A 26450-nucleotide genomic window follows, 5' to 3' on the forward strand; every position below is an offset into this window, starting at 1 on the left:
AATATCCTTCTTTATCCTCCTCCACCAATAATGCTGCCGCAAGTCCTGATACATCTTAGTGGCGCCCAGATGAATAGAATACCGGGAACTATAGGCCTCTTCTAAAATCAACTCAAGAAGCCCATCCACATTAGGCACACAAACACAACCCTGCATCCTCAAAACTCCATCATCTCCAACCGTAACTTGCTTGGCACCACCATGCCGAATTGTGTCCCTAAGGACAAGCAAATGAGGGTCATCATATTGCCGCTCCCTGATACGCTCTAACAAGGAAGACCGAGCGACTCTGCAAGCTAAAACATGACTAGGCTCAAAAACATCCAACCTTACAACTTGATTGACCAATGCCTAAACATCTAATGCAAGCGGCCTCTCACCGACTGGAATATACGCAAGGCTGCCCATACTGGCTGACTTCCTACTCAAAGCATCGGCCACCACATTGGCCTTCCCGAGATGATACAAGATGGTGATATCATAGTCTTTCAATAGCTCCAACCACCTTCTCTGCCTCAAATTGAGCTCCTTCTGCTTGAACAAATACTGCAAACTTTTATCATCTGTGAACACTTCACACGACACGCCATATAGATAATGCCTCCAAATCTTTAGTGCGTGGACAATGGCTGCTAGTTCCAAGTCATGAACTGGATAATTCTTCTCGTGAATCTTCAACTGTCGTGAAGCATATACAATAATCTTGCCATTCTGCATCAATACCGCACCAAGTCCAATACGAGATGCGTCACAATATACCTTATAGGGCCCTGAACCCGTAGGCAATACCAACACTGACGCCGTAGTCAAAGCTGTTTTAAGCTTCTGAAAGCTCACCTCACACTCGTCCGACCACCTGAATGGGGCACCCTTTTGAGTCAACCTAGTCATAGGGGCTGCTATAGATGAAAACCCCTCCACAAACCAACGGTAATAACCCGCCAAACCCAAGAAACTCTGGATCTTTGTAGTTGATGTGGGTCTAGGACAGCCCTTGACTGCCTCAATCTTCTTAGGATCCACCTGAATACCCTCTACTGCTACAATGTGACCCAAGAAAGCAACTAAGCTCAACCAAAACTCACATTTCGAAAACTTAGCATATTACTAGTTGTCTCTTAGAGTCTGAAGAATAATCTGAAGATGTTGCTCATGCTCCTCTCGGTGCGGGAGTAGATCAAGATATCATCAATGAAAACAATCACGAAGGAATCCAGATAGGGCTTGAACACCTGGTTCATCAAATCCATAAATGTTGCTGGGGCATTTGTCAAGTCAAATGACATCACTAAGAACTCATAATGCCCATATCGAGTCCGGAAAGCTGTCTTAGGGACATCAGATGCCCTAATCCTCAACTGATGATAGCCAGATCTCAAATCAATCTTCGAAAACATCCTATCAACCTGAAGCTGATCAAATAAATTATCAATCATCGGCAATGGATACTTGTTCTTGATGGTGACTTTGTTCAGCTACTGATAGTATATACGCATTCTCATCGACCCATCCTTCTTCTTTACAAACAAACCGGCGCACCCCAGAGCGAGACACTAGGTCTAATAAAGCCCTTATCAATCAAATCTTGCAACTGCTCCTTCAATTCCTTCAACTCTGGCGCGGCCACACAATATGGCCGGATAGAAATAGGCTGAGTGCCCGGAGCCAAATCAATGCAAAAGTCGATATCCCTGTCGGGTGGCATCCCCGAAAAGTCTGCAGGAAAAACCTCTCAGAACTCCCGAACAACTGGTACAGAATTCATGGAAGGAACCTCTGCACTAGAATCACGAACATAAGCCAAATAAGCCAAACATCCCTTCTCGACCATACGTCGAGCCTTCATATAAGAGATAACCCTACTGGTAGTATGACTAGGAGTCCCTCTCCACTCCAATCGAGGCAACCCTGGCAATGCTAAGGTCACGGTCTTGGCGTGACAATCCAATATAGCATGGTAAGGTGACAGTCAATCCATCCCCAAAATTAAATCGAAATCAACCATATCAAAGAGTAGAAGATCTACACTAGTCTCAAGACCCCCAATAATAACCACACACGAGCGATAGACACAATCGACAACAATAAAATCCCCCATCTGTGTGGACACATATATGGGAGCACTCAAAGAATCACAAGGCACAACCAAATATGAAGCAAAATAAGAAGACACATAAGAGTATATAGACCCTGGATCAAACAGAACTGAAGCATCTCTACTACAAACCGAAATAGTACCTGTGATAACAACATCGGAGGACTCATCCTCAGGCCTGGCTGGGAAAGCATAACATCGGGGCTGGGCCCTACCACTCTGAACCATATCTCTAGGAAGGCCTCCTGCTGGCTAGCCTCTACCTCCAGCGGCCTAGCCTCCACCTCTAATGGATTGACCTCCACCTCTAGCGGGCTGATCTCTTCCTCTGGCTCCCTGAACCGTACCTCTAGCTGGATGAGCGTGCAGTGCCAGGATCATGGCATAAGAAACCTGCTACTGTGGCTGAGCACCTACTAATCTCAGACAGATCCTCCAGGTATGCCCATACTCGCCACATTAAAACATCCATCCTAATACTACAGCTGACCCTGACGAGCCGGCTGACCGCGATAATAACTTTGAAGAGGAGGTGCTCTGATAAGAGCTGGCAGTGCATTGTAAGCTTGTTTCCTTGAAGGAGGTACATAAGGACCACGACCTCCTGAAGCTCCATGGGATGTCTGAAGTTCTGAATGAAACGGCCTGGGAGGATGGTCCCTACCAAAAGTATATCGACCTCCAGATGAGGTCCCATTGAATCCACCGGAATGACGCGGCCTTATGTCAGACTCCTGCCCACTCCCTTATGATAGAACCATCTCAACTTGTCTGGCCACATTGGCTGCATCCTAAAAATAAATCTCACTCCTTAACTCCTTATCCATCTACAATCTGATAGGCTGAGCAAGTCCCTCAATAAACATCCTCACCCTCTCTCTGAGCATGACGGGCCAAATTAACAAATCTAATCTCGTATTAAGTAACGGTCATAGAACCTTACTGAAGGCAGTCGAACTACCTCTGATAGTCCTCTCTCTGAGTGATAGGTATTGTTGTCCAAAAATAGCTGAGAGAATTGGTCCCAAGTGAGAGCTGGTGACCCAGCTAGTCTGGCTAAATACTAATCCCTCCACCATTTCTTGGCGGAACCTGACAGATGAAAGGAAGCAAAGTCAACTCCACTGGTCTCCACTATCCCCATGTTCCGTAATACCTCGTGACAACTGTCCAAATAGTATTGGGGATCCTCTGAAGATGTACCGTCGTAGGTAATGGTGAAGAGCTTGGTAAACCTTTCCAATCTCCACAAAGCCTCAAAAGACATAGCTGAGCCATTGTCGGTCTGTGCTACAACACCCGGTGGAACTACCCCAACTGGATGAGCTGCTGGAGTCTGAAACTGAGGAGCCATCTGCTCCAGAGTGTGAGTAGCGGGAGTTTGTGCTCCTTCCCCGGCCTGAGAGACGGTTGGTGCTACAGGGAATGTACCGGCCTAAGTAACACTTCCATAAGGCCCACTAGACGGACCAAAGCATCCTGAAGTATCGGGGTAGATATGAATCCCTATGAAACCCGAGCTGGCCCTGCTGGAACGATCTAGGACGGAGCCTCTTCATCAAACTCTACTTGAGGCTCCGCTGCTGGAGCTACTGCTCGAGCTCTGGGCTGAGCCCTGCCCCTACCTCGGCCTCTAGCACGGCCTCAGCCTTATCCTCTGCCCCTCGTAGGAGCTGTCATTGGAGGCTCGGGCTACTGATTAGCTGATGAAGCGGTACGCGTCCTCGCTATCTGCGAAGGAACAGAGTAGAAAGTTCAATTAGCATTGAGAGATCAAATCGCACGACAGAGAAGAATAGAAGTGAAGTTGATCTTAACTTTGTAGCCTCTAGGGGATAAGCACAGACGTCTCCGTACCGATCCTTCAGACTCTACTAAGCTTGTTCGTGAATTGTGAGACCTAGGCAACCTAGTGCTCTAATACTAACTTGTCATGACCCAGATTTTCCACCGTCGAGACCGTGATGGCGCCTAATATCGCACTCGCTAGGCAAGCCAACGTTAGAGTTCTATTTACCTTTTTCCTTTACATTTTATAGTTTATAATACATAAAACTAAATCTAATCGAAATGAATGTGGGAGCACATAATTTACTAGTTATCCATATGCTATTAACAAATACCGGAAGCTATTACCAACCAGAAACTAGTGTCACAACCCACAAACATTCTATGAATAACTACAAGTATGGGTTTGAAGGAAAATACATCTATGTTGAAGAAAATAAAACAGAAATAAGGAAAACATAGGAGGGGACGCTAGGGCATGCGGATGCCTGCAGAGCTACCTTGGGTCTCATGAATGAAGTATCAGCAACCGACCTCTTGATCAGCCACTACCAGCTCCGAAATTTGCATAGAAAGTGCAGAGTGCAGTATTAGTACAACCGATCCCATGTACTGGTAAGTGTCGAGCCTAACCTCGACGAGGTAGTGACGAGGCTACGGCGGGGCATATACAAAATAACCTGCAACAGTGTATAATAAAGCAAAAAGGAAATACGGAATGAAATGAAACAGTAACTTGCAGCAAATGAATATGGAACCCAAATAATATGCCAATACTCAGCTATAACCAATTCTTAAAAGAGTTTCAATACTACAGAATAAAATCACACTGAGGGAGAATACATAATCAACAATGATGTGGCGCGCATCCCGATTCCACCATATAACAAATAACAATATGAACATTCACCTTTATTACTCCTTGTTGCGGCGTGCAACCCGATACCATCAGTCCACTCTTATTCCTCCTGTTGTGGTATGCAACCCGATCCCACCTGTCCACCCTTATTACTCCTTGTTGTGGCGCGCAAGCCGATCCCACCAGACAATCACATTTCACCCTTATTCCTCTTGTTGCGGCATGCAACCCGATCCCACCTTATCAGTACCATTCACAAAATAAGAAGAAGTATTTTAAAATTTAGCTCAAAACCCTCCACAACATTTATACCTCAAACCAAAACAACGGGAAATCTATACAATTATGGAACTTCATCAGTTAATACTACACAATGTGACCAACCAAAGTGTACCATGAAGCACCAATAAACCAACATAAACTAACAATGTAATATATTAAAACTACAGAACAATTAATACCCTCAATGGAGAAAACAACATTTAACAAAAAGTAATTAGACATAGAAGCATCAATAAGCAAGTAGCAGTTAAGACAGGAAAATAATATACTAGGAACGGGGAAGGGAACGGGCTAAAGAGATAATTTGGCGGCGCATATGTACTCGTCACCACACCTATACGCCACACACATGGAATTTCACATAGAAATTAAGTCGGGGATCCCTAATCCCTCGAGTCAAGGTTAGACCAAATACTTACCTCAATCCAACGGGCAATTCAAAGCTCAATTACTGCTTTACCTCTCGATTTCACCTCCAATCCACTTGTATCTAGTCATAATTAACTTAATAACATCAATTATTACTAAAGAAATCAGTTCCAATGCATAATTATAAGTTTCCCAACCTTTCCCCAAAAAGTCACAAACTGACCCCTGCCCCGCTTGGTCAGAACCTGAAATTCGAACCAAAACTCGATTACCCATTCACCCCCGAGCCCGGATACATAATTAGTTTTGGAATCCGACCTCAAATTTGATGTCTAAATGCCTAAATTTCTAAATTCCTAAGTTCTACCCAAAAATCCCAATTGCACCATGAAAACCCTAGATTCTACGATGAAATCTTGTGAAAAGAAGTAAAAGATTGAAAGAAATGAGTCAAGAATCGGTTACTTATGATTTGGGGAAGAACAAGTATTTGGAAAATCGCCCTTATGTTTTAGGGTTTTGAAAAAGTGAAAAATGAATGAAATGTCCTGTTTATATAGCACCCTCTGATCCTTTCTACGAGGTCCGCTAAATTCCGGGCGCGGCCGCGAACCTCCATCGCGATCCGGGAAATTATGGGTGCGGCCGCGAAACTAAGCCCTACCCTACTGCATCCGTAAAGCCCCCCACCGTGGTCGCGTTCTTCAACCCGCGGTCCAAGAAGTTTCCATCGCGGTCCGCGAATGTCATTTAGCGGTCGCACTCATAAGAGCTGAGACCTGCAATCTCTGCTACTATCCAACACCAAGTCTTCTTACTAAGTTTAGACACCCTATAGCCTATCCGAAACTCACCCGAGCCCTCGGGGCTCCAAACCAATCATGCACGGAAGTCTTAAAACATCATACGAACTTGCTCATGCGATCAAATCGCCAAAATAACACCTAGAACTATGAATTTAGCACCAAATTGCATGAAATTTTCAAGATAGTTTAAAAACTTCTATTTTCTCAACCCAAGGTCTGAATCACATCAAATAAACTCTGTTATTTTTTACCAAATTTCACAGACAAGAGTTAAATATCATAACGGATCTATACCCGACTCCAGAACCATAATACGGGCCCGATACCAACAAGATCAAATCCTTCAAATTATTACATTTTCAGTCTTATCAATTTCCTTCAAAAATTCATTTCGCGGGCTAGGGACCTCGGAATTCGATTCCGGGCATACGCCCATGTCCTATATTTTACTACAAACCCTACGGGACCATCGGAACACAGGTCCGGGTCCGTTTACCTAAAACGTTGACCGAAGTCAACAAAAATTAACTTTTTAAGCTAAAAATTATTATTTCATAAATTTTCCAAATAAAGATTGTCCGGAATCACGGCCGAACTGCACACGCAAATCGAGGAGAGGTAGAATGAGATTTTTAAGGCTTCAGAGCACGTATTCAAGTTCTAAAACAGAAGATGACCCTTTGGATCATCACAATATGCGGCAAAGCAATTGAAGTATTATTATCAAAGAAACTTAATAATTACGACTAATTAATGTCAATTTTCGCATATCTGAAGCTAGTAACCTGAGCCCTTCATAATTGTGTAGTCCACTTTGTGCTACCTTCTTGTCCCATTAATCTTTATGTTTTTCCCCCAAAATTTCACGAGGAAGAGTTTCTGTGTTTTATGACATTAATTATCAAACGTCTATGGATGAGATAGGAAGTGTGAGACCTAGAAAAATGTAACGTATTGAGTTTGCTTTTAGTGACTATTATATTTTACTATTGGTGGCATGAGTTTTATATTGGCAAAATTAACAAATTATTGACATGTTTTCGAAGAGTAAATAGGAAAAGAAGAAAAGATCAATCGCATATATTTAACCTAAACTTTCAAGGAAAATGTAGGCCATATATATCTTAAGCAGGCAAACCTTTAGATAGAAATCAAAGTTGAAACCATAAAATGATGCCGAATGGAAGTTTAGAAATTCTACCTTTTATTTTATGTTTCCCGCTAAAGATAGTTATTCCTTCAGATCATATCTCTATCACTTTTGCTAATAGTATTTATACTAGATGAGGTTTGCCCGTGCATAGCACAGGCCCAACATTTCAAATTTTGATACAGCTCAGAGAATTTATGTCTAATCTTTAGTTGCACCTACGATTTGATCCCAAAATAGGAATACAAACTCTAGAACAACTTTTCTTTCACTAATACAGAAGTACAGTTCCATTCTTAGTAAATAGTGACAAACATTAAAGACAAGCTACTATACAAAGCATGCATAATCAGAATCTGTGCATTCAGGAACAATGAATCTCACTCCCTTAATGAAATTAAATTCACAAAGGTAAACCACACAAAATGATAGATCAAAGTCATTATTTGTTCATGACTTGGTTTTTGAAATATCTTCTGCTAGGAGGTAGCTACTATAATTGTATGACTAAGTTACTCCTTCATATATCTTTGTCCAAATTATATGCTTTGATGGTTACTTGGTCTTTACTATTTTTCAGTGCAGGACATATTTACTAGCTATCAGTTTTGCTTTGCATCTTTCTTCCGGATTTTATATTGTTCCTATTTTTCTTATGATTTCTGTGGTGATACTAATATTGTCTATATTTGTTTTTTTATTCTCTTGAGCCGAGGGTCTTTCGAAAACAGCCTCTCTATCCCTTCGGGGTAGAGGTAAGGTTTGCGTACACACTACCCTCCCCAGACCCCACTAGTGGGATTTCACTGGGTTGTTGTTGTTGTTAATGGTTACTTGGTCTTAATAAGCGTCTTTACTTGTTTGAACTGGTTGAGCAGAGTAAGAATGTCTTAACTTCAGGAAGTCTATGAATCTGCGGTATGATAAGAACACCAGAAGCCTCCTGTAAAAGTAAGTAACTTATTCATCAACCGTTTAATTTAAAGTACATTACCTTAAAAAAGACTGACAAAGAAAAAATGCACCAATCATTCGTCAGTAAAAGGGTATTTTAGAAATAAAATATACCCCTTGAATAAACTGAGCAAGCACAATTCATAACAAATCAAGGTTGTGATTGGAATAATTTACTTAAATCAAGCAAAACAATTAAATAATAGCTTGTATATATATAAAAAAAGATGACATATAGCATAAAGTAACTCTTTCCGCTGGCATATTGTTACCAATTGAAGCATGTGCATAACTACAACCTAAAGAAAATAAAATAAATAAACTAAACGCAAAATAAGCACAACCAACACTACTGTTTCAAGGAGTACGTTTAATCTGCAAACAAAGAAAAATTGAACTCGAAAGCAATCATCACAAAAGCATGTTTATAAGACATACTTCATATATGTTAAAAGATACCATATATGTGTGTATTTATATATCTCATTTATAAATATACATAAAACATATAATCCTTGTGCATTTCATGTACTGAAGTAAAAGTAGAACAAACCAAACAATTATGAACTAACCAAATGGTCAAGTGAATTAGTCCCCACCAAATGTGCTAAGATGGAATATCAATCCACCACTTATATTTTCACACAAACATTTAAATGAAATACAAATTTAAAGTAAATTTCAAGTATATTATATCAACTTTTAGGTGAAGCGCAATAAGAAAGAACAGAAAAAGGTAGCATATGCTGATTCAATATCTAGCTACTTGGAAATCTTATTTCACGGCATCAATAGATAATAACACCAACATTGATGTTCCTAGAATGAACCTGCATTCCAGTCATAAGTTAAAATAATAGTAATACAGGAACAACCAGATTTCTTAGCCAATAGTTTATGAGTTATAACCAGATAAATTTTTTGGCACAATTTGTTACTTTATCTACTGTAACACCAAATCTCTACTGTAACACGAAGAGTACTTTTTAGGCATTCAACTTTCATGCTTCCTGGCAAAACCTTCATGTTTCATTGGAATTAAAAAAATCAGTACGTTAAAGATGATCTCGAGCATAGAAACGTTCAGAAAGAATGCTTGACTTCTTCTGAACGCTTGACTTCAGGAGCATATATTTCAAGAGATACATGTCCCAGAAAGAATATGGTACTTGATTTATTAGTTACTCCACATAAATGAACAAGTGATATAAGCAAAAATAACCAAATCGATAGCTAGGAATTACAAATCAAGCACCATAAGTCATGCTGTGGAATTTGGTATATGACATCTAATAGTATGGGAGGCTTATTATGGAAGCTTCAAAAGCTAACTTGTAAAAGATCCATATATGATTTAAATGAAAATTATGGGTGGTAATATGGCGAGCTTCATGTTCAAATGGAAACTGAGGCTAATGCTGCTTAAGCGTGTCTACTTGTTGATATTAAGAAACTGGCAAAAGTAGAGGAGCAAGTTGCTTCTTATAACTTTTGTGACTTGGTATCTAAGCACATGTGAAAATTAATGAAGAAGAAAGCTATGTGGTTAGTCAATAATGCCTTATCAATTATAAGAAGCACTACACTATACCGATACTAACTCTATAGTTTAAGTTCTGTCCTTGAAGAAGCCTCTTCCACTGAAGTTGGTTCATGGCTCATGAAAGCCCTAATAGGTTCTCCAAATCTGTAAATATTTTAGATTTGCTGAGTAGATATAGATCACTAAGAAGACATCTTATACAAAAAAAGAATGGTATGTATGAATCATTGATAAACCTTGTAAAGCTTAGAACTTTATTTTTTTCCGTCAAGGTATTAAAGACCATCTAGCTTCTTAGTGGGAAATTGGAAGAAAGATTCCATTATTTCTCAAAATTATTCAACTAAGGATTACAATCGATATATTTTTATCTATCATAAATGATTACGATAACAAGAACTACTCCTCAATTTCAAATAAGAAATGAAAAATAATTAATACTAAAAAGATTAATGAAGAACTAATCGCTCACCTTCTGGTAAAAATCGTCCAATTCTGTCATGCAAACCATCAAATATTGGTAATTGGGCCAAAACATCGGATCGTATGAACTATCATAGGTTGCGCCTTCATTCTATTCAAAATGAACCACTATTAAATTCAAAAAAAAAAAATCCTTAAAAATTAGTAATTAAAGATGTGGAGTATGATAAATACTAAAGTTTGGGAGGGGGGAGGGGGGGGAGAGAGAAGATAGGTGTACAAAGGAATGCTGACGCTTGCTTGTTGCTTCTAGAACCAAATATATGATAAAAAAGAAAATGAAATTTTTGTAGTTATAGCAACAATAGTCGTTGTTGACAAATGAGCAACTTCAATATAGCTACATTTATACCCCATTTTGAAAAAATGCATACAGATTGAAGACCCATTGGATCTGTTCAACATGGAATCCTCAAACCTTGAAGTTCTCAGGCGCTTAGTCCTTTAGTTTGTGCACAGTACATTGGATATGACATTATTTCCTTGATTTAGAAGGAAGTTCTGAACCATCAAGATTATTTTTCAAAGTATATAGATGGAATTTCTGTTCAACTTTTTTTTGCATAGGATGGATAGTTTTACAAAATCCCCAATTCTTAAAGTAACTCGTAAATTTAACTATTAGTTCCGCATTGGCTTTAAGTCAGTACTTTTAGGTTTGGTGGGTTTTCAGAGTGCTGTCACTTTCTGCTATTTTTCATTATGCTAATATACTACAACTTCTGATTGGAGTATTAAATCAAGACTAAGTTTTTAGTAAAGACAATCTCCTATAAACAAAATTAAATAGAGAGCAGAAGCATATTTTCTATAGCGCCCGACCCAAAAAACTATCATACCAGTTAATAACGAATTATATATAATAATATGAAAAGAAAAATTAATTGATGTTGCAGTATAGCTACATTTCTTTAAAATCTAGTCATAGTTCAATTACAGAGTTCTTATTTATGAGAAAATGAAAATCTTCTTCACATATTTGAAAGCAACACAAAAATCAAAAAGAATGTATATGCTAGCCTCAAGAATTACACGAGAGGGAGAGGGAGAGATACAAGAAGCTGCTGTTGGAAATACAGAGAGGACGGCCTAATAAAATTAGAAAAGCACAAAGAGTGTTAAGAAAACAACAATGAAGCAAAAAAAGATTAGAGTTCTACGAAGAAACGGGCAAAATCAACACAAATATAACATGGATAGACCAAAAATTTAGAAGATCGAAGACAACAAAGAGAAATTTCAGCAAAATTTAAAAGGAAAGCTTATCTGGATGAGAAGATGAAGAAAAGAGCCGTTGGTGCTCTTTTTCTTTTGTTAGAGATGAGAAAGAAAAAGGATCCTTCTCGAGTTCCATTTTAATTATTGTGACGTAATTATAATTTTACCCTTAAATAAAGCTAGATCTCCAAAGATGCCAATGGTCGACCATCTTTGCTCTTCTATATAATAGAAAAAATATTCTAAACTATTGTCGTTTTAAAAATTAAGAAAGTGTCACAACCCAAACCGAAAGGCCGTGAAGGGCACCCGGTTCCTTACTCAACCGAGTACCAACGTAACATATCTTTTTTATTATACTATCTAAAGTAAATGAGCCAGAAACCCGTCATGAGATAACAAGAATAAATCATAAGGGAATACTCAACATATGACGATCCAACATGATATACAAACTTATACATGTGACATACATGCCTATAAGGCCGACATGACCATTTGTAAACTCAACACATAGGCCAATAAGGCCATACACGTATCCATAAATCTGATATTTGTCTACAAGCCTCTAAGAGTACATAAAATCATAAGGTCGGGACAGGGCCCGCCATACCAATCAATACATATCCAAAGCATACTGACCAAATAAGCAACTCCGGAGCAAGTGGAGTGCACCAACACCTCCGCTGAGCTGATAGCCTACTAGGAAGACTGTCAACCTATCAATCGGGACCTGCGGGCTTGAAACGCAGCGTCCCCAGGCAAAAGGGATGTCAGTACAAATAAAGTACTGAGTATGTAAGGCAGGAAAGCATAAACAAGAACATTAATGTAAAGAGAGATAGAGGAGATACAACCTGTAACATCTGCGTGCCTCTGGGAGCTACTGACATGAAGTGCATAATACATATATATACATAAACTTTTAAAAACATACGCCTCTGTAGGCATCATCATCATCATATCGTACCCGGCCTCAAAGAGGACTCGGTAAAAACGTACCCGGCCATCATAAGGCTCGGTAGAATCGTACCCGGCCACGTGGAGCTCGGTAAATCCAACTGATTAGTGGTTGCACAATAGGTGTCGTACCCGACCTACTATAGTGCGGCTCGGTAGATCAAAATAGATATTATATATAATGCATGCTAGACTCATGGAATCACGTTCTAAACCTTTCAGAGTAACGTAACGTCATTTCACCTTTGATTAGCATTATGGACATCATACCATCAATATGAACTTCACTAGGACTCAAGGATCATACATACTTTCTTAGAATAACTTTGTACGGAAATAACAACATGTACAACCTTATTTGCTAGGAGTAGATTCATTATGAAATAGTGTATCGTTTATGTTCATTTCAATTTAGATCATGCCAAAAGAAAGAATAAAGTGCCTTAACATACCTTAACCATGGTGAGTCCTTAATACCTCCCAAGCTACTCTTCAAACAACTCAACTCAATCCACCATTACATAAGGAGATTCAAAATCAGTGTTGAATAAAGGCTAAATCTGCAACTTAAACTTGTAGCTCGTTTATATAAATTCGGGCAGCATTTCCCCTGTAACAAGAGCCTCCTCCAATATAATATACCCACAAAAATTACCAGAGAAATCCAGCAATACATAATCATCAATAACAAGACACCATAAAACAACAACAAGTCATAACTATTTTACGACGAGCGACAAGCTCCAATTGGAATTCGTATACCCCATATCATCCCTTATAGACTTTTTACTTTAAATTAATAGTATCATTAACATGATAATGAAGTCATTCATCAGTAATTCCAGCCTTATACCATATATCCATAACAAAGAAAATGATCCACAACTCCAATTATTCTTAATTGGCAACTTTATTCACTAGTTCATGTCTAGTTCATCCATTTAACTCAACCGATGTTAATATAACCTTAAGAACTTGTTGGAACACAATATAATTACCTCCTAGAGTAGATGCAAGTCGAAATTCATGTTATATTTAGCTTACAACAGCCCAACATACCCCAATCAATTCATACCAAAAACAACGACTATAGTAGTGTCCAACACCCCGAAAGTATTATAAAGAATGACTAATCCATTATTTCACCAATATGTGGTTTTTCTCCACATCATTTATCCTCCAAAAACTCCATTAAATAGCAGCAAAATATACAGCTCAAAAGCTTCACGAAACAGCCCACGAAACAGTCCATTACAAATCAAATAACTCGAACTCACGGCTTTCGATCACCGTCCCGTGAGTTCTAAATATTATGAAATGAATTAATCAACCTTACTTGATATTTAAGATCTTGAAACCAGAAATTAGGCATTTTTATTAACTTCAAAATACCTTCCAAAACTCAAACTACAAAGAAAAAGAGAGGTTATATAGCAATACTTACGTCGTGGCGATCGTTCTTGTGTTATTGCTTCGTGATTTCGTGCCTCGGATGATAGTATCGTTGAAAATCCTTATGGAGGACTTGAGGATGAGTTTAGGGGTGTTATATGGTCGAGCTCTCTGGAAAACCAAAGTAAGAGACGAGACAGAGAGAGAAACATCCCCTTTTCTAAAAGTCAAAAAGGTGCCACGTGCCACTCTCTTATTGGCTTTTTTTCAAACGCTTATATCTTTTTATCTTGATGTCGTATAAACAAACGGTTAAGAGAGTTGGAAACTACATTCCAAGACCTTCAATTTGATATATAATATGCCCCAAAAGACCATATATAGCTCATGAAATTTATTTCTCAAAAAGCTCCATTACAACGCAAATCCTTAGTCGGTTTTTCCGCAACTTAAATCCGATTTTTCTCAAACTTTATATTTCATAACCAAACATCATATATAGTCATATAATGGATTTAAACATATTTAAATCATGATTAACAAGTCTCATATTCACCTTAACTTACTTAACACTTCGGCAACCCTTTCTTCTCCTTGTAGAAGGACTTTATCCTTTTTGAGCTTACATTAGATAATCCTATAATGATAGTGACGTATGAAGTACAGGGTGTAACAAAATGTACCCTTAAAAATATTTGTCCTTGAATATTAACTCTTAAATTTCTGCAAAAGAAATAGGACGTAACACCATCAAATCTCTTTATATACTTTCAAAGATGATCTCATTTCTGAGCTTACATCAATTGACTTACGCGTATTTTCACGTACAAAACATGGGTTGTAACATTATTCCCCCCTTTAGAACATTCGTCCTCGAATGTTGACTGATACGCTTCTCATTCTCATACTATGTGGCTCTTATGAATACTTTAACATTGTCCTTTGTCATCTAGGCAATTGTTCTATGAATAAATTTAAAAACCAGGGCATTCCCCCCTTTAGTCCTATTCTCACCTCGCGAATTATGGCCGGAGTCCTTCCGATCTCGTAACTTCGACTACCTTCTATGATGTATCCTATATGACTATGCCCTTTTATGCACGACTCTTCTCTCCTTTTTCCTCCAGCTTTTTGCCAATCTGTTGGCTTCACTTTGTGAATACAAATATAGAACTATGACAAGATGTCCCTCTGGGCATATATAGGTATACTTAAGCTCTTCGCTTGGTACTTTGCTGAATGTACGACTATTGCTATATTTCGTTTTATTGCCTTGGTATTATTACCGAGGTATGCTACACAACTCTAGGTTACTTTCTAATTGCTTGTCCCATAACCTACTGGCGCAACCCTGCCACATTAGGAACATATAATCGACCTCGATATCTAAGGACTCTATCTCACCCTACTACATTAGGAACATATAATCGACCTCAATATCTAAGGACTCTATCTTCTGTAATCTCAAGTAGTGTCTTCTCCTTTTGAAGGGTTGTATCTATATAATGATCTAGAACATGATCTTCATACTGGCATTCCTTCACTTCATCTACTAAAGAGGAGATTTCCATGTCCTAAGTAGTAACTTTGGTACCATATGCATCTAGTAATCGAATTCCAAGATTAGCTAGCTGATGAATCTCGCAAGCTATCTCACTCTTCTATGCCTGTAAATATGATAGGCTAAACATAGATCTACGATTGAGGACATTGACTAATACATTCGCCTTCCCTGGATGATATAAAGTATAAACGTCATAGTCCTTCACTAACTCCAACCATCGCCTCGGATGTAATACATTGTCACTAAGGCTCGCGTCTCATCGGGGAACATCTGAAGTGATTTTCTTGATGCACCTAGGGACGATACTATACTTCAATAACTGCATTTTCATAACATCCCAACATATTCATCTTATGGGGCATTCTAATACCGTGCCATCCATGAAATCTCTTTTCTTTAAATCATTACTCAATCGAAGGCTCAAACGTCATTCTCTTAACTACCACAATTACACCCTTATTCTACTACCAGGCCGTATTCCATCTCTTCTAATTGCTCCTGCTCTTAGACTCCTCTGAGTTCATTTAGAGTGTACCAAGCTTTCTATAGCTCATGGGAAGCATCAACCCTCAGGTTTTGACGGGTTTAATCCTGAGACCTTGCCTATTATTGTCACCTTCTCACTCACATTTACCATACTTACCTTTAAATCTCGCACCGTATATTCTATCAATTTCATAATCTCCCTTAAACATTGGTGGAATTCACATCCATACCTTAAAGCTCTAGTATAATACTTGTAACCCTGGTGTATACACAATCTGGTGGTAGTTTCGTATTAACGTCTTATGAGGCTGGTACTCTTCTAATTGCTTTATTGTAGAGCTTTTATAGAATATGATTCTTTTACTATCCCTCTTATACCTCTGCAATTAAAAGTGCTCCTGCTATGGTTTGAGTCACGATTTCTATAATCATCTGGGTCTAACAATCGGACTTGTGATGTAACTTTCGAGTTTCCTCTTCCTTATCAGCCTTTAGTTAGGCTTAAGCTATCTTCCAATCTTCAGCTTAGGGTATTAGCTATTACATTAGCCCTTCATGGACTCTATGTAGCATCCATGATATAATCTTCTAACAATTCAAGTCTTTGTCGGTGACGTGGACTTAATTCTTTCTTTTACTTATACTAGAGTCTCCTATAGCTGTATGAATGTCATGGATATAAATCTAAAATCTTAAGTGCGTTCGCAACTTAACCAACTCTAGGTCATTGATTGAATAATTCCTTTTGTTCCTTCTCAGCGTTCTTTAAATCTAAGCAATCACTTTTCCTGGTCGTTATGCCACTTGTTGCATGAATACTTGGCTTATCTTATTGCCCACCAATACTTGAATTTCCTATAACTCATATGATCTCAAATATCACTTATGACTTCCCGTTCATTAATCATGATAGGTGCCACTTTCTTATGGAATGTATACCATATTGTAGTGAGACTGTTTTTACAAGACCATTTCTTCTTTATATCGGTTATGCTTAAGTTGAAGCCTTCTTCCTTATTTCCTCAGCTAGTCTTTCTTTGTAGTACTTAAGGAGACCTTTTGGGTCTTGTAAAGTTACGATCTTGTTATACTGTATACCCGAAGGAATTTTCGATATTCTTACTCGCCTACAAACATCCTTAGTTACATGCCTTCGTGCCCTTGTGCTCGTAGGGTTACTTCTAAACTCAGATTTTGATTGTCTCCTTAGTGGTACTATCCATTATTTCCATAACACTTATACGGTACCTTTAGTAATCCAACTCTTATCTGAATACTTCTCAAGGTTACGACATCATATCTGCGAGACTGAATTGACTAGATTAGGATTCACGACGTTTATATTGCATGATTTGCTTATAACCTTTTGTCTAGCCATAACTTGGCTTTTCCTGAATCAACTACAAACTACTCGTTGGTCCATTCTCATATCTATATTCCTCGTAACCTCTCTTTGGTTATTTACTTTGTCTTAAGTTACCTCCCACACTCACTCCTTATGTATCAAGTATTCATTTTCACTTATTTATCAACATCATCGGGTGTGCAACACTTAAAGCTTCTCTTCGGCGTCATACTTGCATAATGTTCTGGAGTCATATTATATCTATAGGATCTGAATAGATTCTGTCTCATTCCTTTCACCCTTTTACCTCAATCCTCCTTTACTATTCCATAGTTACCTCTTCATCTTGCCATTTTTTCACATCTTCACTAACATCTTACTCGTCTTGCGGTAACCCCTCTATATCGGGGATAATCGAATTTATTACGCATAAGGGCGACACTTAGTGTAACTGGCACACTTAGTTCCCTAAGCTTAACTCTGCTTCACGTGCTTGCTTTAGGGAAGCATCTTCCTAAACGAACCTTAAAGGTTATTCTTTTGTTGTCCATTCTATTATTGTCGGAATGTTATCTCTAAAATTCTCATGATATCAACCATTATAAAATCCTTCAGTCCCTAATTCATGTTCAGTTTATCTTGTTCACCAACACATACTGATTTTTATTATTCTGGGGTCTAACCTTTCCTCCTGGTAATCACGTTGAAGGCACCAACTCATTTCTCGGAATAAGGATATAACTTTATGGCTTATACTCTTTTATTGCCTCAAGGCCTGTCACCTCTTGTATTTTCCTTCACTTGACTATGGACTCTATCATTGTGTCATATTTTGATTTACCGTTATCATCCATTTATCACATCTTACTCATGATGTTTTATTTACTCCCTTCTTATTCTCCGGATAATATCTTTATCTATCACTTTATTCTGAAAACTCTGACAAAATGTTCTTTCCCTTTTAGCTCCCCTTTCTTCATCTCATTGGCTCTTCGGAATGCCTAACATTCTCTTTTTTCTTTACTCGGGGCTGGAGTCATACTAAGGTAAATATTTGCCTATTCTAGGATCCCACCCCTATCTTCTGAAATTTCTGAATATTCTAGTATTCATATCTGATTATACTATTCTAAAGTTCACCATCTAGGTGTCTCACAAGAAGATATATTACCACATTTGCGCTATTGTTTGGAAACATTAATTAATGATAACAATCCATCCATAATTTTTAGTTACTCTAACCCGAGTTGAATCTTGATATCACCTTCTTCTTTTAAACTATATTTGTTAGCTCCCATAGGGAAAAACTGAGATGAGTGTCATCAATTGTATATATCACCGTTAATATTGAAGGTAACACCAATACTTACATTTCTCTGCCTGAATTGTAAATACTGATAATCTTCATTAACTAGGTACCTCGTACCCTTCGTCATCTTGCTTGTTTTACTTGCTGAAACTTGTGTCTACTTTCCGATTCACTTATTCCTTTTTACCATACGAGTGGATATATATTCTTGCCTTAGGGATCCTTATCAAGAAGCTTACACATCTTATAACACACATGATCTGCTGAAGACCCCACATTTGCTCATAATAAGCATGATGCAAAATCGAGTTCCTCTGACTCAATTCTTCCACAACCACATTCAATCTCATACCATCTATTTATTTGGATGAGGTATTGTTGTATTACGAACACAATAGAATTTAGAAGTTTGAATTTTTACAATTGAGCTCTACAACACGATCTAGAGTAAGAAGAAAGAGTGACAGTCCTAAATGCCCCGTAGCCTCCTGCTTATAAGTGTGGTGCACAACACACCCATAAACAAGAGTCTACTAGACACGGCTTGTAGACTCCCTAAGACAGAACTGCTCTGATACCACTTTTGTCACGACCCAAACCGAAGGGCCGTGAAGGGCACCCGGTTCCTTACTCAACCGAGTACCAACGTAACATATCTTTCTTATTATACTATCTTAAGTAAATGAGCCAGAAACCCGTCATGAGATAACAAGAATAAATCATAAGGGAATACTCAACATATGACGATCCAACATGATATACAAACTTATACATGTGACATACAGGCCTATAAGGCCGACATGACCATTTGTAAACTCAACACATAGGCCAATAAGGCCATACACGTATCCATAAACCTGATATCTGTCTACAAGCCTCTAAGAGTACATAAAATCATAAAGGTCGGGACAGGGCCCGCCATACCAATCAATACATATCCAAAGCATACTGACCAAATAAGCAACTCCGGAGCAAGTGAAGTGCACCAACACCTCCGCTGAGCTGATAACCTACTAGGAAGACTGTCAACCTATCAATCGGGACCTGCGGGCATGAAACACAGCGTCCCCAGGCAAAAGGGACGTCAGTACAAATAAAGTACTGAGTATGTAAGACAGGAAAGCATAAACAAGAACATTAATGTAAAGAGAGATAGAGGAGATACAACCTGTAACATCTGTGTGCCTCTGGGAGCTACTGACATGAAGTGCATAATACATATATATACATAGACTTTTAAAAACATACGCCTCTGTAGGCATCATCATCATCATATCGTACCCGGCCTCAAAGAGGACTCGGTAAAAATGTACCCGGCCATCATAAGGCTCGGTAGAATCGTACCCGGCCACGTGGAGCTCGGTAAATCCAACTGATCTGTGGTTGCACAATAGGTGTCGTACCCGACCTACTATAGTGCGGCTCGGTAGATCAAAATAGATATTATATATAATGCATGCTAGACTCATGGAATCACGTTCTAAACCTTTCAGAGTAACGTAACGTCGTTTCACCTTTGATTAGCATTATGGACATCATACCATCAATATGAACTTCACTAGGACTCAAGGATCATACATACTTTCTTAGAATAACTTTGTACGGAAATAACAACATGTACAACCTTATTTGCTAGGAGTAGATTCATTATGAAATAGTGTATCGTTTATGTTCATTTCAATTTAGATCATGCCAAAAGAAAGAATAAAGTGCCTTAACATACCTTAACCATGGTGAGTCCTTAATACCTCCCAAGCTACTCTTCAAACAACTCAACTCAATCCACCATTACATAAGGAGATTCAAAATCAGTGTTGAATAAAGGCTAAATCTGCAACTTAAACTTGTAGCTCGTTTATATAAATTCGGGCAGCATCTCCCCTGTAACAAAAGTCTCCTCCAATATAATATACCCACAAATTACCAGAGAAATCCAGCAATACATAATCATCAATAACAAGACACCATAAAATAACAACAAGTCATAACTATTTTACGACGAGCCACAAGCTCCAATTGGAATTCGTATATCCCATATCATCCCTTATAGACTTTTTACTTTAAATTAATAGTATCATTAACATGATAATGAAGTCATTCATCAGTAATTCCAGCCTTATACCATATATCCATAACAAAGAAAATGATCCACAACTCCAATTATTCTTAATTGGCAACTTTATTCACTAGTTCATGTCTAGTTCATCCATTTAACTCAACCGATGTTAATATAACCTTAAGAACTTGTTGGAACACAATATAATTACCTCCTAGAGTAGATGCAAGTCGAAATTCATGTTATATTTAGCTTACAACAGCCCAACATACCCCAATCAATTCATACCAAAAACAATGACTATAGTAGTGTCCAACACCCCGAAAGTATTATAAAGAATGACTAATCCATTATTTCACCAATATGTGGTGTTTCTCCACACCATTTATCCTCCAAAAACTCCATTAAATAGCAGCAAAATATACAGCTCAAAAGCTACACGAAACAGCCCACAAAACAGTCCATTACAAATCAAATAACTCGAACTCACGGCTTCCGATCACCGTCCCGTGAGTTCTAAATATTATGAAATGAATTAATCAACCTTACTTGATATTTAAGATCTTGAAACCAGAAATTAGGCATTTTTATTAACTTCAAAATACCTTCCAAAACTCAAACTACAAAGAAAAAGAGAGGTTATATAGCAATACTTACGTCGTGGGGATCGTTCTTGTGTTATTGCTTCATGATTTCGTGCCTCGGATGATAGTATCATTGAAAATCATTATGGAGGACTTGAGGATGAGTTTAGGGGTGTTATATGGTCGAGCTCTCTGGAAAACCAAAGTAAGAGACGAGACAGAGAGAGAAACATCCCCTTTTCTAAAAGTCAAAAAGGTGCCACGTGCCACTCTCTTATTGGCTTTTTTTCAAACGCTTATATCTTTTTATCTTGGATGTCGTATAAACAAACGGTTAAGAGAGTTGGAAACTACATTCCAAGACCTTCAATTTGATATATAATATGCCCCAAAAGACCATATATAGCTCATGAAATTTATTTCTCAAAAAGCTCCATTACAACGCAAATCCTTAGTCGGTTTTTCCGCAACTTAAATTCGATTTTTCTCAAACTTTATATTTCATAACCAAACATCATATATAGTCATATAATGGATTTAAACATATTTAAATCATGATTAACAAGTCTCATATTCACCTTAACTTACTTAACACTTCGACAACCCTTTCTTCTCCTTGTAGAAGGACTTTATCCTTTTTGAGCTTACATTAGATAATCCTATAATGATAGTGACGTATGAAGTACAGGGTGTAACAACATGTACCCTTAAAAATATTTGTCCTTGAATATTAACTCTTAAATTTCTGCAAAAGAAATGGGACGTAACACCATCAAATCACTTTATATACTTTCAAAGATGATCTCATTTCTGAGCTTACATCAATTGACTTACGCGTATTTTCACGTACAAAACATGGGTTGTAACAGAAAGAATGAATTATCTTTTTCAAAAAACCTCCTTATAACTACGTTAATAAACATAAAAAAAGGTAAAAGGATTGAGTGATCCAAGAATCAACAAGACAATGTAGTAAAAGAACTTTTATTATTAATATTTTCTTGAAAAGTTAGTTAATTAATTGCAAAAGGGTAATGTGAGAAGTTAATAGGAATGGACCAAAAAGGAGTGCGATTTGATGGATATGATCTCTCCACATTCTTACTCACAGGTCTTAGGTTTGAGCCTCCGGAATGAAAAAAATTCCTGTAAGAGCGCTTCCACCTTAAATGACCTCTATGTTGTGTGATTCTTGATTAGTTGGATCACTGCATTCCTACAACCAAATATGATTGTTTAAAAAAGGGTTGGAGGAAGCATCATGTGTGGTTAATTTGCTTTGTTTGTCTCTTATTTGTTTGTTTTTCCTTTTTGGGACTTTTTAAGTATGTATGTATTTTTTTTTTCTAGTGCACACATAGTAAGTATGCATAACTACATTTGCATATTTTTCAAAAGACTTTTTTTAACAAATGCACACAAAGTAAGGATGCAGAGAATTACATATATTTAAAAACTTTTTCTTCAACAAGTTCAAGTTGTGCATTATAATCTTCATGTACTCCTATGTTTTGCAAATGCATAAGTATGCCGTAAAAGAGTGCTAATAGCAATGAAAATTAACGGGTTCCCATTTAATGAGATCTGGTTTAATGATAATCTAATTCGGAGAATAAAGATATTGGAATTTACTTGTAGCTTTTTAATGAAGATAAATTCTATATAAGTAAAACTCAACTGCTTTTATATGCGTTTGGTAATTTAATAAAATTTCTACCGAGTTGCAATTTATATAACGATTAATCCTTTAATTTATAAAAGCAATTTAATTATGATGCATAATGTCGTTATTGAAAACCCTATGTATTCACTGAGTAATAAGATATTTATACAAACGAAACACACACCAATTTTTCCAAAAAGAAATTTGCCGTAATAATTAGTTGTCGACGAATCGACATATTTGATACGGAAAGGATATCAACGCCTCTGGTTTTTCTCTTCTACAAAAGACACACTATTTGCTGCTGTTCAAGATATATTTATATCCTTTTTTCGCATATTGAAACTAATAATGAAATGTTAATTATTTTTGCAAGTAGAAAAAAATTTTGATTTGTGAAAAACGCCCTCAAACCGTAGAAAAGCTCCTCGATTTGAACCATTTTCTATCTCCTTAGTATGAATTTTTCATCTTGTTCCAAGAAATAACAAGCGCAGGGTTATAGTTGACTTTCGCACTTATTCCATCTCAATCCTTATTAAAGTTATTCATTATCAATCATTATACAACAATATACACAGTTATAATTGATCAACAATTGCAAAATTATTATTTATTGTGCAGATAATTTCTACATTACTGTATTATTTATGCATGTATAACTAGTTGTAAACTAAACGGCCCCTAAAAGTAAATTATTGTGAAAAGACATGTTAGTAGAAAATTAAAAAATTATTACAAATAAAATGAAAAAGGCCTGATATGCGTGCTAAAGTGCAAAAGATAGAAAGAATTTTAGTAGTATAGTTGGTTGAGTACTTAAAGTTTTAACTTATTGATGAGAGTTCGATTCCCGTTCTTTGATTTCACGCTTTTAAATTTTTCCAAATTAGTAGTGCAAATGAAAGTTATACGAGTTGCAGATAAATATTAGAAAAGCTATAACAAGTGCAGTAATATCATTACATATCTTCCACCATGGATATTTCTAATATGATTCATTTTAAAAAGTTAAATCAGATACTTTTTAAAATTATGAAATGCTATATATATAGTCTATAGAATGAACGAGACGAGGATTAACCCAAACAAATTTATTCTAATATACATGTCATGAAACCCATATGTTTTTTAAATTTTCTTCTTTATTATTTACATCCATTAAGAGTTTTCAACGGGTCATATCGATTTGTCTAGTTTTCTACTCTATATTTAAATCCATTATTTTGAAAATCTTATTAACTCACTATTAGTATAATATAAAGTTTCAGAGTGTATTATTTTATTATATACATAGCTTATAATTATAATATATATTGAGCCAAAACTCAACTTTTATGTAAATGGCAAAAGAAAACTCTTACCTTTCTATGAAACCTTATATTGCCATGCATGAGAATGGACAAATAGCTTTGCTACGTTCTTCAAGTATTTTAACTAAAATATACTACTACGTAACATAAAATCTTATTCCTTATAAAATAAGAAAAAGGCTGATTCTGATTACCATAATAAATGATTATTATTCTTTATTTTCAAGGACTCTTCTCCTTTCACTCTATTTTGTACCATTCTGTTTTACGAAGTTGTTACCTGCCCATTGCAGTAGACTAAATAGGGTTTATTTCCAACCCTTAACTTTCCTTTCCCTTTAATTACCCCTAATTTTATGGTTTATTCCTTGGTTTTTCCTCGGAACACGTGCCACGTGGTAACCGCCATGGCACATGCAAATCATAGAACAATTTAATGCAAAGTATAATACACTCTCCATTTCAAATTAGATATGCTACTTTCCATTTTAGTCTATTCCAAAATAAATGATACATTTTTAAATTTGAAAATAATTCAACTTTAAACTCTTCATTTTACCCATTTTACCCCTTAATGAGAAGCTTTTATAATCACACAAACATTATGGTCCCATAAAGCTTTTACCCCTTGAGCTGTTAAGACCACAAGTTTCAAAAAATTTTTTTACCCTTAATGAGAAACTTTTATAACCACACAAATATTATGGTCCCACAAAGCTTTTACCCGTTGAGCTGTTAAGACCACAAATTTCAAAAAAACAAAATTTAAACTCTGTGCCGAGTCAAACTACCTCATCTAAATTGAAACGGATGGAGTATCAGAAACAAAAAATCATAATATAATATTTTATATCATTTATATTGTAATTTATTAATTTATACAACATTAAATACAAAATAAAAATATGTTATGTTGAAATTACGAGAATAAGAATATTTTAAAAATAAAATTCTAATATAGTATATTATCAATACGTGAATAAAAGTACTTAAAGAAAATTCTATAGGTATTTTTTGTAAAAATCCAAATCCATATAACCTTTACTAGGATGTCCGTTGTGTGACAACCATAATGACGTGTAGGTAAAAATATTTCTTTCAGCAAAAAGGGGTAAAATATTATAATCCTCATTATGTCCTTCGATTTTCATGTCATTTTGATTTTTAAAATCCTTATTGATTTGTCATTTATAAATAATTTGTCTGATCGTATGCTTATTATATCGACGAAGCGAAATTTGTTTTTTTGATATCTTTTTGAACCCATGTTTATCATATCGTTGATATTTGAAAGTATCTTTGTCATATTGTTGAAGCGAAATTCCTTTTGAACGCATGTTTATCAATGATGAAAATGAATTTAATTTTTTCCGTGTTTTATCGTGCCAACTGGCAATAGTGTAGAAAAGAACAAAGGTAATAAGTAGGTACACGCCGATTGAGATTCTAGCTGTCAAACTACTAACCGTTACAAATACAAAAAATAGAAAATGTAAGTCAAAGAAATAATTAATTTGAATAAAACCATTTACAACTGGTAATTTCATCATTTGTCTTCCATTCGTGGAAGCTTTACATTTTGATTCGTTTTCTTTTTTTTTTTAATAAAAAAAAGAATATACACTTTAAATTTTAAAATGCTCTAAAATTGATCTACACTATCTTGTTTCGATCTACTGAATATAGATCATGTTGGTATGTCAGTCTTATTATTAATTTTCTCCTATTTATATTAAATATCGTTGTTTTTTAGGATCTTAATTCACTTATAACATAAAACAAAATTCAAATTCTTTTTTTATTAGGGACATAGCCAACCACAATATAGTTTAGCCAAAACTCTACTTTCACATAAAGGGGAGAATAACTCGACCGTTATGAGAAACCCTATTTTTTGCCATATTGTTCTGAGTAGTAAAAGTGATTAGTATATAGCATAAAACACTTGATTTTCTTATACAGAAATAGAAATCCTGAAAAGGTATTTTTATAAGAGAAGTAAGTAACTAAAGAAAAGAACAAGTCGTTATACAAAAAAGGGAAAATAATAAACTACCCAAAGGTTGTATTCTGACAACCCACCAAAGATAGTTATTCCTTCAGATCCTATCTACTTATCACTTTTGCTAATACTAACTATTCTAAACTATTGTCGTTTTAAAAATTAAGAAAGAATTAATTATCTTTTTCAAAATTTCCTTATTTGCTACGCTATTAAACGTCCAACAAAA

The 26450-nt window shown here is 36.5% G+C and overlaps 2 long non-coding RNA genes across 2 annotated transcripts; both read right to left on the reverse strand.

The window, feature by feature from the left end:
• Window positions 1–12025: 12025 nt before the first annotated feature.
• LOC142181166 (uncharacterized) lies at window positions 12026–14073 on the reverse strand. The gene is made up of 3 exons (XR_012709580.1): window positions 13952–14073; window positions 12960–13117; window positions 12026–12280 (listed from the first exon to the last, which is right to left on the reverse strand). It is a non-coding gene; the product is annotated as an uncharacterized LOC142181166 (long non-coding RNA).
• Window positions 14074–19318: 5245 nt separating this feature from the next.
• Window positions 19319–21442, reverse strand: LOC142181175 (uncharacterized). The gene is made up of 3 exons (XR_012709595.1): window positions 21317–21442; window positions 20327–20484; window positions 19319–19647 (listed from the first exon to the last, which is right to left on the reverse strand). It is a non-coding gene; the product is annotated as an uncharacterized LOC142181175 (long non-coding RNA).
• Window positions 21443–26450: the final 5008 nt, after the last annotated feature.

Source organism: Nicotiana tabacum, chromosome 1, assembly GCF_000715075.1.
Source record: "Nicotiana tabacum cultivar K326 chromosome 1, ASM71507v2, whole genome shotgun sequence".
In the NCBI taxonomy this organism is placed as follows: domain Eukaryota; kingdom Viridiplantae; phylum Streptophyta; class Magnoliopsida; order Solanales; family Solanaceae; genus Nicotiana; species Nicotiana tabacum.